The following is a 13,130-nucleotide window of genomic DNA, read 5'->3' as shown; positions in this document are numbered from 1 at the left end:
CAGTATACAAGTGATAGTTACAATGCCTTACAAGAGATGTAATATCATTGACATATATTGTGAACAACAATGGTCCGAGTACCGAACCCTGTGGTATACCTGATGTTATGTTCCCCATATGAGAATATTACGAACCTTTGCCCTATAGTGAGGATCACATAAGAGCAGTTCCTAAAAGGCTAATTTCGACGTCTATTGAGTGTCGCAAATTAATACCACCAAAGAGGGTAAAATCACAATCAGTGCCGGATCTAGGCCTAGGCAACTAGGCAGCTGTCTAGGGCGGCAATTTCCAGTGGGGGAGGGTATTTTCTCTCTCTTCCCCCCCCCCCACAATTTTCATTTTACAATTAAATTTGTTTTTAAAATACTTGCTAAATCTTTTCTGAAGTGTGTTCTTGAACACCTTGTGGAAGTCGATATAGTTTTGTTATCGCTTTTTCGCGGTCGCGGCGAGAGCAAAAGGAAAGTGTGCAGCTGCGTAATATCGGTATCACGTTATTATACTATGAAACTGCTTTCATTTATTTTATTTTAACTAGCTAGCTAGCGAGTACAAATTAAAATTATAAAATAAAAATGTTTCTAGCCACTACCGTAAGAGCCACTTCGTGTACAGTGTGGTCTTAACCAATAATATAACATAAAATTTATAAATACAGTTTACTAAATACAGTAAGTAATTTAATTCAAACCAATACATTTAAATTTAATTGCTTGTATAAACAAGAACGCATTGTTGAAAATCGGATTGGATGTTTATTATAATAATGCATTTTCAATACACCCATAGCTATATCGTAAATAATATTATTTAATCACTTTCCATCATGTGCACTATATAATTCGATATGAAAGGTTCATTCTGCAAAGAATTGGGGTTTATTTCTCAATAAAATTTACTTTATATATCCTATCAAAATAAGAAATACTCGTAGCTATTATACCACCAACAAAACCAATGCTTAAAAATAAACCACAGATTCTCATAAATCAATTTTGTTTCAACAATGAATGTGCTTCATCAGATCGACTTTGATGACATCATCAATGCTTTCTCTGTGAAGAGAGTGAGAAGAAAATCTTTATAATTTACAAGTAAGATGAATGTATTTTGATTCCAGTAATTTGTTGCTTTCTGAATTGTAATATTTAATTAAAAACTAATTTAAACTAAACATGACCTGTATAAAAGCTGCTCATAAACTGTTTGTGGGAGGTGGGGGGCGGCAAATTTTGGCACTGCCTAGGGGCGGCACTATACCTAAATCCTGCTCTCAATGTCATGTACTATGATGATGATGATGATGAAAATAATAATAACGATAACGATATCTTATTTACTTATTTACCTCATCTTTATGTTGAAGGTGTTTTCTAAATGGTTCATCATTGCCTCAGTTACCAATATGATAAACATTAATCAAAATCTATAATCAGTTACACGAACACAAGCCATCTACAACACACAATTTGAACAGGAACGAAACAAGAGCAAAAACGACCTACTGGTATACCCACACATTCTAAACACGCGACATGACCACATAATATGTTATAGCGTTTATAAATAACTTAACAAAGAAAAAAAAAAGATGCACAGTGAGGCCAACATAAACTATCTTCATAAACAATCCACTTTATATCGACATTAATTTGGAGCGGTTTATTAAAAAATGCATTCAAGACTAATTTAGAAAAATGTTAAAGGAATTATCCGTGCACCAGAAACGGATGTTCCCTGAACCAAATGATCCTATTTTAATTATCTGCATATAATAATAATTAAGAAACTAAATATTGAATCGTGGCTATGTGTTTTGTTTTTTAAAAGCTGCGTACGCGATGTTCGCTATGTTAGCTGCGTCGCGGAGTGTTTGATCTTCGACTATATTTTCAAAACGTCGTCGTGTACGGGCATGCGCAGTACACCATTGGACTTTCAGACCAATAGTCCGTTGAGAATGAATATCTAATATTGATTCAAAACCCTCACAAAAGCGAGCGTGAAAGTAGGTAAAAGGTCGAATACTTTAAAATAAACACATACCAAAATTTCTCTCTCAAAACGTTTAAATATTTATCTAACGGGTACACGAATTCCAAATAGAATAAAAAAAACAGAATATCTACTAGTTACCGAAAATGAATTATCTCATACTTCATCATTCTTTGAGCAGTACTTTCGAATCACACACTCTCAAGTGTTACATCTATTAATTACAGAGCATTTAATGGTGCCACCAATTAAACGACAATTATCCATTTAGCAACCAACGCAGGACACAATTACCGGAACACGACGCGTGGTAGACAAATGTCACCTGCCTCGAGGCATCTCATGGTATGAATTCCCATGCATTTCATTAGTCATGAACTCATGATGCTCCGACAATCAATTATTTTTTATGTTTCTTCTGTCAAAGCTAACCATGTGGATGCACTATCTGAAGACTCTGTTTTCGGCGTTGAAAGCGTGGGTTCAAATCCCTGAGAAAAAGTTAGTTCTGTAACAAGTTTAATCATGCTAATCCTATTTCCTCTGCCATCATTCGACTATATATCTAGCACTAATATCCATATAATATTCATCATAATAAATGATTATTACCCTTTTCATTAAATTCGAGGTTTGCGGGTGAAGGCGATGGATTTCTATAAGAGACAAAAATCCTTTCTATAATTTCTCTCGTAAGAGAAGCTGGAAGTCCTTTGTCACCAGGCTTACCTCAGCGATGTCGACTCGTACATAAGGGTTAGTACGCACGGTAAGTTCTTCAAGCGGTATGCGTGTTATTTTCACTTCCAAAATTGAATCCAGAAAAGACGAATGTCTTGCAGCTTACATAATACTGTGTTGTACATAAGATTGAGATACTGAAGCAAAGTAAAACAGGTTCAATCTTAAACAGAATGTAGAATATTTTATTACCTAAATAACTTAAAGGTGATTCTAAGTTAATGATATGCTCGTACTAGAAAATAAACTGTTTCTTAAAACAAGCAGTATTATACAGGGACATCATTTTATTTTTACTTCAATTTTTATTGTACCTGCGTTTCTAAATGTACTTGACTCCCACCCCTTTCACTAATGTCCTTGCTAACGTCAGTCACACAAACTTACGGCCGCTGTTGCTAGCAGTGAAATAAACAGTACAGAGTACAGTGTGTTTCAGAAATATGTTGCGTTTTCTATAGAAGAAAGAGCTTATATTATTGAAGTTTATTTTCGCACAGGTATGGTGTGTAGCATAACTGAATTTATCTGTGTGTACTGAGCACAAGTGAAGATTTAGAGTTACCGAAAGTACGGCACCCTATAATATGGTACGGTACTTAACAGCATTATTTAAACAAGAGCTTTGTTTTACTGTTTGTAGGTATGAAGGACGATGGTGGAAACTGGAATTACAATAGAACCGAATGTGAATAACAGTTTTTTTTTTTTTCACAATTTCCTGATTATATCATTACGGAGTATTTTCGTAGAAATGGCATTAACCTGGTAGATAAATTTAGAGCAACAGAGTGTACAGAAAGGAAGAAAAGTGTAAGATGGCCAACAAAGGTGACAGAAGATGCTGTAGAAGATGCTAGAGAAAGGATGCAGCGAGGTCCTAAGAAGTCGGTCAAGAAGTTAGTTGTAGAAATTGGGGTTGCTTACGGAAGTGCTCACAAAATTCTCAGGAATAAATTAAGTTAGTCATATGCTGAATAAAGTAGACATTACATTATATATATATATATATATATATATATATATATATATATATATATATATAACCGCCTGAAGACTTGAGTTTATGAAAAAAAAAATTGTTACTATTCTACTTTTTTTTTTTTTTGATAAAATACTGTAAAGTAACGACCAAACTGAAAATCGTAATACTATATTTCCCTGTAACATAAATGGATACACTACTTTTCTCTCCTCCTATAGCTAGTAAAATGATTTAATTACATATTGCACTAGCAACTCCAAACTCCTGTAATGGAAGGGGGGTAACAGTGTTTCCGAGTATAGCCAGGTTAATGTTAAAAATGTTAGTAAAAATAAAGTGATGTCCCTGTACATCATTACGATGTGTTCCTCTAGGAAAATTATACATGAATTAATTTGAAACTTAACGCTAAATTATCTGGAGGCGACGGTTTAAGAACTCTCTTAGTTTTGAAAACAAGTCATGAAATAACACAGCAAATAAGAAAAATTGGAAAACTTTCAGTTTAAGTTTTGTATTTTAACACAATATCATGTATTGAATTTGACATAGAGTTCCCTATTTATAAGTGGCGCAGATATTTATGCCTGCTATCGTTTGCAGGTTTATGGACAATATAAGCTTCACGAAGGTATGATATCATAAACTTGAATTCAGCCGTGCTGGAAGTTGACAGTCTCTGTAGTTTACGCAGTATCGTACGGTACAATATGTTTCCTAAATTTAAAACAATATATACAAAATGTTTCACAACTGAGGCGTTTTCTGGAAAAAGAACTTAATTACAATGCGTTCCTGGACTTCGTTAACATCAACAGGAATGGAATACACAAAACATTTCAAATATTCTCAAACAAAAAAAAAATTCAGACGATTCAAGCCCGGAGACATGGGAGGCCATGGCGTTTCATATACATGTTGTGGAAACTTGTGTGCTAAGAAATTCCAAACGTAAAATATGAAAAACGTTGTAACGCTTGTACATTTGAAAAACTGTCCTCTAGTCGTCTCTGCAGTTTGTACCTGTACTAGTAAAACACTCGGAATATTTTATGACCAGACAGCGAAACTTATTGTCCGTTGAAACAGGTTTTCTGTTCCTTGACTATAGGTACGCGTTTGTTTACTTGCGTGTGAGTAGTCATGGTCAGCGGTGGAAAATGATAAGCACAGACCACAGATTTTCGCATAATGATATGAAGCGTAGAATGAACATAGTAATTTCTGGTAATGTAGGGGAGTCGGTAGGAAAATTAATTAATCATTTCAGTTTGGCTTTAATACTGAAATATAAAAATTATTTAAGCATGTCAGTAAATTGGCGATTCATAAAATTGAAAAATACCAGTTATATGATTCATATTCTTTGTTTGTAAATTTAAATAAATTATTCAATCCAGTAAATATTGCACATATAAATGTTGATAACGTTAATGCACTCACAAAACGGTTTGAAACAATGGGCTACTTCAAAGATACAATAAGTAGTTATTGCAGTGTCGCATTTTGTTACTTTGAAAGAAATAGTTTTGAAACAATCATCCAACCCTTCCAATGTTAAAGCTGACGTGATTGAGGCATTACGAACTTTCACGTTGAATTATTCTGAATTTACATCTGCTATTTTGAAATGTGCCTGGGTTTCATGTGCATCTGTTGACGCAGAAAGATTTTTCTCAATGTATAATTTAAATGTTAGTGACCGTAGTTGTAGAATAAAAGAAAATAATATTGTCACTTCTACTATGCTTTCATTCCACAAATAGAAACAGCAGATGTTACATAAAACAAATAATTTTTTTCTCAGTGTTAAAAAGTTGTGTTTAATTTTAATATGTAGAATAAATTGTTGTATGAAACCTCTTTTATTATTATAGTGACACCTAATACGTAATATAGGGTTATTTTTTTCACATAAAAATCGCTTTCCAATTTATACGGAATTATTTCGATTATCTTACAACTAATTCCCGTTAAAACGCGAAATATATTTTATAACGATTTTTTTTTCTCGAAATTAATTCGAAATTCTGTGATCTCTAGCCCATGATGTAAGCTACTGATTGCAGTTGATAAAGCGTCGTAAAATAAATTTTAAAAAGTTACTCGTCGATTGCAACACAAAAAGCAAGTAAACAGCGAACAACTAAGACACAGTAGTTCAATGGGGCACGACTCGCGCAGCCTTCTACTGTACACAGTAGAGAGATTCTAGAACACAGTTAACTTGAAACCACTTGCCCATCAGGCACTAAGTTTCGCTCCCTGTTTATGACATATGTGAAGCATAAAAATTGTAAAAATGTAAAAGAAAGTGCGAAAAGAAGGAAAGTTCGTTGAATGCAATAAAAGACATGTCAAGTGACAACATAATAAGCAGAGGATTGTGGTCTACGTGATCGTATAATATGAATCCGTTCGATTTTTTTTTTTCTGTGGGGAACACTGAATGGAAATTGTATGAAAATAATCCACATACGGAAAGATCAAGAGAAAATACAGGCTGTGAAGTGTATAAGTGCCATTATTTTAACTGATGATTATTCATGTCATAAGGAAGAAAAAAACGTTCTTACAATTCTTTTCTAATTGCAATATTTAACTAATTATTAAAGTTTACAATATTAGACGTTTGACAACGTTATTGGATGGGAAGTAGGGGATTTACAAGTACACAGTACAGCTCAAGCGGATACAGACATACCGGTACAAAACTGATGCTCTGTTCTAATGCAGGGGTGGACCAGGACAACTGCTGTTTACATAAAACGAGCAGCAAATACAGACTTTCAATCTCATTAATAGAACATAATGATAAATTTCCATTTATTTAACATTTTTTTATTGCAAGTCTAAAAAAAACACAATATTGGTTTACTGCACAAAATCACAGGAACTTGTTTTCTAATGCAACATTTTAATCTCTCCCGCTTCCGTAAAGCAGTATCATTTTTAAAGAAATTTCTGGTTGTGTGATTTTCGAAACGGAGTAAGAGACTTCTAGTTTATAATAATCGTTGGGAATCTGCTACAACAGTCGCCGATTAGGTAAGCTTCTTTGCGGAAAGAGTTGGCGGTACACCCTACTTGCCGCACTTGAATTACGACGATTTTCTCCATAAATTAATAACATATATTCCTGAACTGTGAATAACATTGTAAGTTGTTTATCGAACTGCCTGTACTGAACTGCCATCCGCTCGGCAGTAGACCTATGGACAGGGAGCTTGAACTCAGCTGACTCATACTTACGTCTGTGCAGAGTACAGCCTGCTGAACACGTTGCCACGTCTCTCACGCCAGGATATTAACAAATTTAAGCATGCATTATTTAATTTCATGAAAATGTAATAGAATACACAAATATTTACTAAAAACTAATATTAGCTCTTTGCTAGATATAGCTACTAATGTAACTGTTTTCGTAATTTTACTAACGATATAAGCAGCATAACGCAAATAAAATAAGGAAAGAAATTTTTTTTCTGGTAAAACTATCAAGTTTTGACCCTATGTTGAATGAATATTTTTTGATTCTGTTGACCGTTCCCGACGGCACTTATACCCCCTTACACTCTGTATATTCGAGCTACAATAACTAGGATTACACCGGCTAAACTTAAAGGAGTGTCCAAGAACTTACTGAAGATCTGCCAATTGTGTCTGGACTGTGATAGAGGGCATTTTCAGATTCGTGTAAAGGTAAGAGTAAATTTATTTATTTTATCTTCAAAACTGGTTGTTGCTGGTCTTGGCGCCTTTTGTTTGTTTCCTGTGGGGGTGTGTTTGTATAGAAAACAAAACAAAAGGCGCCAAGACCAGCAACAACCAGTTCTGAAGATGGCCAATAACAGATCGAAACATGTTAATCAGGTACGGTAAAATTTAACACGAGAAAGTCATATAATATATATTCCGAAGTGATATAGTGTCAAAAGTTATGTAATCAAGATGTATTATTTTATTTATTATTATTAGTATTATTATTATTATTATTATTATTATTATTATTATTATTATTATTATTGAATTTTCTGTTGATCATACACCGTCATCTAATGGTTTGCCCTTACGGAACCTGCTTGCTTGTTTTCCGCCGCGCAAGTCTTGTGCTGACTAATGCAGACTACTAGGTCGAATTTTCATGTTTATTTTAATAAGTTACTGTACTTCTTATACTGCTGGTATTCTTAGGTACAGTCTCATGAATGTATCATACATATTCATGTAATTTATAATAATGTATTGAAAACTTTCCATTAATATGGGGTGCAGTAAATCACAAAGTATACCAAGTATATAAGGAAAAGTTTCAGATAAAGAAACCATACAACATTATCGAAAAAAAATATTTTTCTTTTTTTTTTTTTTCACTTGTGATTCGATGACAAGCTATATTAGATAACAATATATCCTGTACATAACATTAATACACTCTTTATTGGACTTGGAAAATTGCATTTCTATTTATGTAAGTAGGTCCTGCTTCTTCTATTGCATCTTATAAGTCGTTTCACTCAAAACTCTTCGGCAAATCAACTGATGTTACTCCCAGTCATCTACAATCCTCTCGAGAACAAATTTACGCACTTAAGAACGACTGCCGTATCAAACATGCCCATGAACACAGAACGCAATTCGAATGCTACTTCTTTCACATCAATGATGTATGGAATGTTTCTGACCGTGAATAGGAAAACTCCAGGAAAAAGTTTAACCTCCAGTTCTCGTCCACACCAAAATAAAATTCTGCTATCGGAGATAATGAATTCCGCCTTAAAGTTGCTCCTAGCTCTCAAACTGCCAGATTAACAGAATTCAGAACATACCCATCGACCATTTGGGAAGATGTTAGCAACAAACCACTTTTCCTTCAGTATAATTTAGCCACTTTGCACTAGTAGTTTCGAACTCTCCAGCAATCCACAGATCTATTTCCTATTATTCTATTGTGTTCTTTCGTATCCCATTATGTTTTTGTGATACTCCAGCATTCGTTGCGTCATGCCAAGCAATGATTACTAGTGCATTAAACAGAGTGAACCGTAAGTAATGTCATTAATTTCAGGGCGTTACTCTTTGAGGTATTTCAGACGAAAAAGTTTAATACAATTTTGCTAGATGGCTTCATTTCTTATTCTCTATCTGTCCATTTCACACGATCCATTAGTCTCCATATCCACATTTCAAATGCTTATAATGGATTTAAATTCAGTCTTCAGAAGACATTGAAGGACGGTGTACAAAGATGGACATGCATTAAAAAACATGTAAGTGCTTCATTAAAACTGATTCAATTGCTGAAATAATTATTGAACAAAATACTGAGCGTAACCATGAATGAGTTAGTTCCGATATCCTGAATCGAGATATAATTCGGAACTGTACTAAACGTAAAGCCACGGATATTAATTTGAACTTATGACAGTCCGCAGTCTGTGAGTGAGACGGGAAGTTGTCTTACCATTTCAGCCTAGTAGGAAGGGAATTGACCTATATCCTCCGTGAAGCTGATTTCAGACGGGAGGGAATAGACCTCGGGAGGATGGCATTAGGGAAGATGCCAGAACTATTGGAGTTTAAAACTGGATGAGTGTTGCTAGAAATAGGGATGAATGGCAGAAACTCCTATGGACAGCCAGGACCCATGATGGGTTGTCGAGCTAAGGAGGAGGATGATGATGATGATGATGGGAATAGACCTGTATCTTTTTTCGGGAGGGAATGGGGCTACGCATTTGGGACGGAATCGGGCAACTCCGGTCTGGACACGCGGCACCCAGCCTGCTGTGTACAGTACGGAACGGCCGGCTGACCGACTGCACGTGTATATCATGACTAGGGATCGGAAGTTAAGGCACTAAAAATGGTATTTTATGCTCCTAGAAAGGCACTAAAAATTGTATTCCAGGCACCTAAAAGGTACTAAAAATAAAAATTTAGGGAAAATTAACCACTGAAAATTTATTCCACACAAAATAATTAATTTGGGCTATTTCCTTACACGATGTGTTAATTAAATGCCAGTATTCGCTTTTTTTGTTCATTATGTATACACAACAAATTAACATAACATTGCATGACTACTTAAAAAATACATAAGTGGTATTTGTCCTACAGAATGTTTAATTTAGTGTGCACTTATTCGTCTCCATGTTCATAATTTGAATGACAGACACAACAAGCAACTTTTCAAGATTAAAACACTCGCTCTTTTGACGTATATTGGACAAAATCTGTTTACATGCCAAAAAGGATCTCTCAACATGCGCTGAAGTGACTGGAACGTGCTTATACAGTACCATACTGGCTACATTAAACCCCTCAGGAAGCTCGCCACCGGGACCACTTAGAACTTTATACACAGAATTAATGGTTTCATACCCAGGATTTCTTGAAATAACATTTTTAGCTTCTCATATATTTGAGCAACATACTTGTCAGGAGCTACACATAATCTGTTCTTTGTATTCCAAAACAGGGACATGAATTCACAAAATGACAGACTGCTGGATTCCAGTTGTTGAATGGTAGCTGCTACAAAAGTGAAATATGCATCGATATATGCTAAGTTTTCTTTAAGTCCTTTTTTTGAAACACACACTGACCTTCTTTAATTCACAGAGAATCATTCTCTGAACATTCCTTAACAATTAGTGCTATTGTGCAAAGTTATTCGCATAGTATTTTACTGCTCTCAACCATGTCCTCCACCTCGTAATAATAGGCTCAGGGGGTAGGGGAGCGTCAGGTAACTTCTCTCTAAATAGCAACAGAAAAAGTTCAGACTAAACCTCTGCTCATGATTATTACGTTTCCCATTATATCCTACTCAGAAGATTTAAATATAGTCTAAGACGAAAGATTTTCCAACAGCAGTAAAAATCCTTGATAAAACCACCTTTCTAAAGGCACGGAAAGCACTGTCTTATACCGTATTTTTTCGACGAACTAAAATGCTCTCCAGGAATATGAAGGTATCAGCAGATTTTATAGATTCATATCAATTTTTAACATAATCATGCCACCAGAATAACTCTGGCGGTAGTGCGTTTCACTACAGATCCGGAGCTGTACCCGAGCGTGGTTCGATTCCGTTTGGGCTGATTACCTGGTTGGGTTTCTGCAATGTTCTTCCAACTGTAAGGCGAATGTCAGGTAATCACATGACGAATCCTCGGCCTCATCTCGCCAAATATCATATATTACAAATTCCAACGACGCTAAATAATATAGAACATGTATTTGATACAGCGCCGTTAAATAAGACAAAAATATTCGTCTATCATACTCTGACAAAGTGTAATAAATTCCACCTAAAATTTATCATTATCAGATAAATGTTAACTCCAATTAAAACAGGTAGGAAGAATCCATTTATTTCAGTATCCAGAAATATTTGACACCATCCAACTCTTGAAAAAAAATATTCAAGTGTCAAATTCCATAACTCCACAATTCCCAGAAATATTGTACATTAGCATTTTGTACGTAAAGGAGTATCACACTGTAGATATCTCCGTAACTGCATGTTTCACTGCTTCAGAGAAGTAACCACCTGTTCGCAATGTAATTTGAAGCTTCCGTTACACACTAGAATTTTCATCATTTATCATCTCTATTCAGCCTTCAGATCCCTTTATTTCTGCACAAAAGAAGAACTGCCTTCACATGACATAATTAGAACATTAAATCCAGACGTTTGAGATGGGCAGGACATGTAGCACGTATGGGCGAATCCAGAAATGCATATAGAGTGTTAGTTGGGAGGCCTGAGGGAAAAAGATTTTTAGGGAGGCCGAGACGTAGATGGGAGGATAATATTAAAATGGATTTGGACACGATTTGACGGAGGTGGGATATGATAGAGACTGGATTAATCTTGCACAGGATAGAGACCGATGGCGGGCTTATATGAGGGCGGCAATGAACCTGCGGGTTCCTTAAAAGCCATTTGTAAGTAAATAAGTAAGTGGCTTAAATAAAATCAAAATCAAAATCAAAGCAGACTAATGCTTGAATGTAAAGTGAATGATTGAATTACAGTATACCATTTATACAGTATGTAAGACAATAACAAATGTTTATTCGAAAGTCCACGTAAAAGGAAAGTGAATCTTACACAGGAAATTCTTAATTCCCTTCGTCTAGAAGCATAACGTTGTATAATTATTTCTTACATAAAATAATTTTTTATTATACCGGTTTTAAATGTAAACACATATGAAGAGTCCATTGCAAGAATGATGGATGTCATTTGGAATACATTTTGCAGGAGAAGCAATTGAAAGTTTGAAATGCTTAGCGCTCAAAGCTTAACTGTGATTTTCCGATCATTACTGGACAATGACTATCAGTGTTAATGCCATATAACTCTCTATGTACATTCTATATGTCTTAAGCTATGCATTGACAGTCTTGGTTCATTTTCGACAAGAAAGTGACATCCATCATTCTTGCAGTGGACTCTTCATATGCTTGTGCCAAAATTTGATACGATTGAAATCATCTTCCTCCGTTTATTTCTAATTTTGCAGCCCCATCCTATAATCCTCTCGATTCTGTCATGCCACACCTCCAGTCACGCTCTCTTAAGTAGCTATTCCTCTTTTTTTTTCCTATCCAGTTGGGACCCAATCTAAACTTCTCTTTGTACCCTATTTGCATCAAACCTTTTTACATGTCTATACCATTGTAATTGGTTAGTTTCCCCAAACTGCATAACAGGATTTTTAAAGTTCACGTTTTCTCTTATCGTATAATTTTTAATATAATCTTAATTTTAGCATTGTGTTGACATTCTTAGAAAATCAACTTTTGTTGACTGCAATTTTGGTTTTAATTTTGTATATACCTCGTATATTCCAAGTTTTTGCACCACCTATTGGACTTGTAACAACTGATTTTAGTTTCTTTTATAATCTGTTTATCCCATAACATTCGCCCGTTAATTACGCTCTCTGTTACTTCAAAATTATTGCTTCCTTGTTTTGTAATTTCGACTCTCAAATATATTTAATGGGCAGGGCATGTAGCACGTATGGGCGAATCCAGAAATGCATATAGTGTGTTAGTTGGGAGGCCGCGGGAAAAAGACCTTTGGGGAGGCCGAGACGTAGATGGGAAGATAATATTAAAATGGATTTGAGGGAGGTGGGATATGATGGTAGAGACTGGATTAATCTTGCTCAGTATAGGGATCAATGGCGGGCTTATGTGAGGGAGGCAATGAACCTCCGGGTTCCTTAAAAGCCAATAAGTAAGTAATATATTTAATGTTATCACAAATGCCAACACCCCTTCAGCATCTTCTAGAAAGGTCGTGTCTCAAATCTCAAGCCTATACCATTAGTGACCAGGAACTAGCTGACTAATGAACTAGAGAGCTTTGAACATGTATACTTG

At 35.1% G+C, this 13,130-nt stretch overlaps 1 protein-coding gene across 1 annotated transcript in view; it reads right to left on the bottom strand.

Moving 5' to 3' along the window:
• Nucleotides 1-13,130, bottom strand: part of LOC138702769 (nucleolar protein dao-5-like) — a 966,798-nt gene that overhangs the window by 580,236 nt on the left and 373,432 nt on the right. The gene's annotated exons all lie outside the window — the stretch shown is intronic.

Source organism: Periplaneta americana, chromosome 7 (assembly GCF_040183065.1).
Source record: "Periplaneta americana isolate PAMFEO1 chromosome 7, P.americana_PAMFEO1_priV1, whole genome shotgun sequence".
Lineage (NCBI taxonomy): Eukaryota > Metazoa > Arthropoda > Insecta > Blattodea > Blattidae > Periplaneta > Periplaneta americana.
The sequence above is the reverse complement of the archived record's forward strand: the minus strand, read 5'-3'. Positions and strand labels throughout refer to the sequence as shown.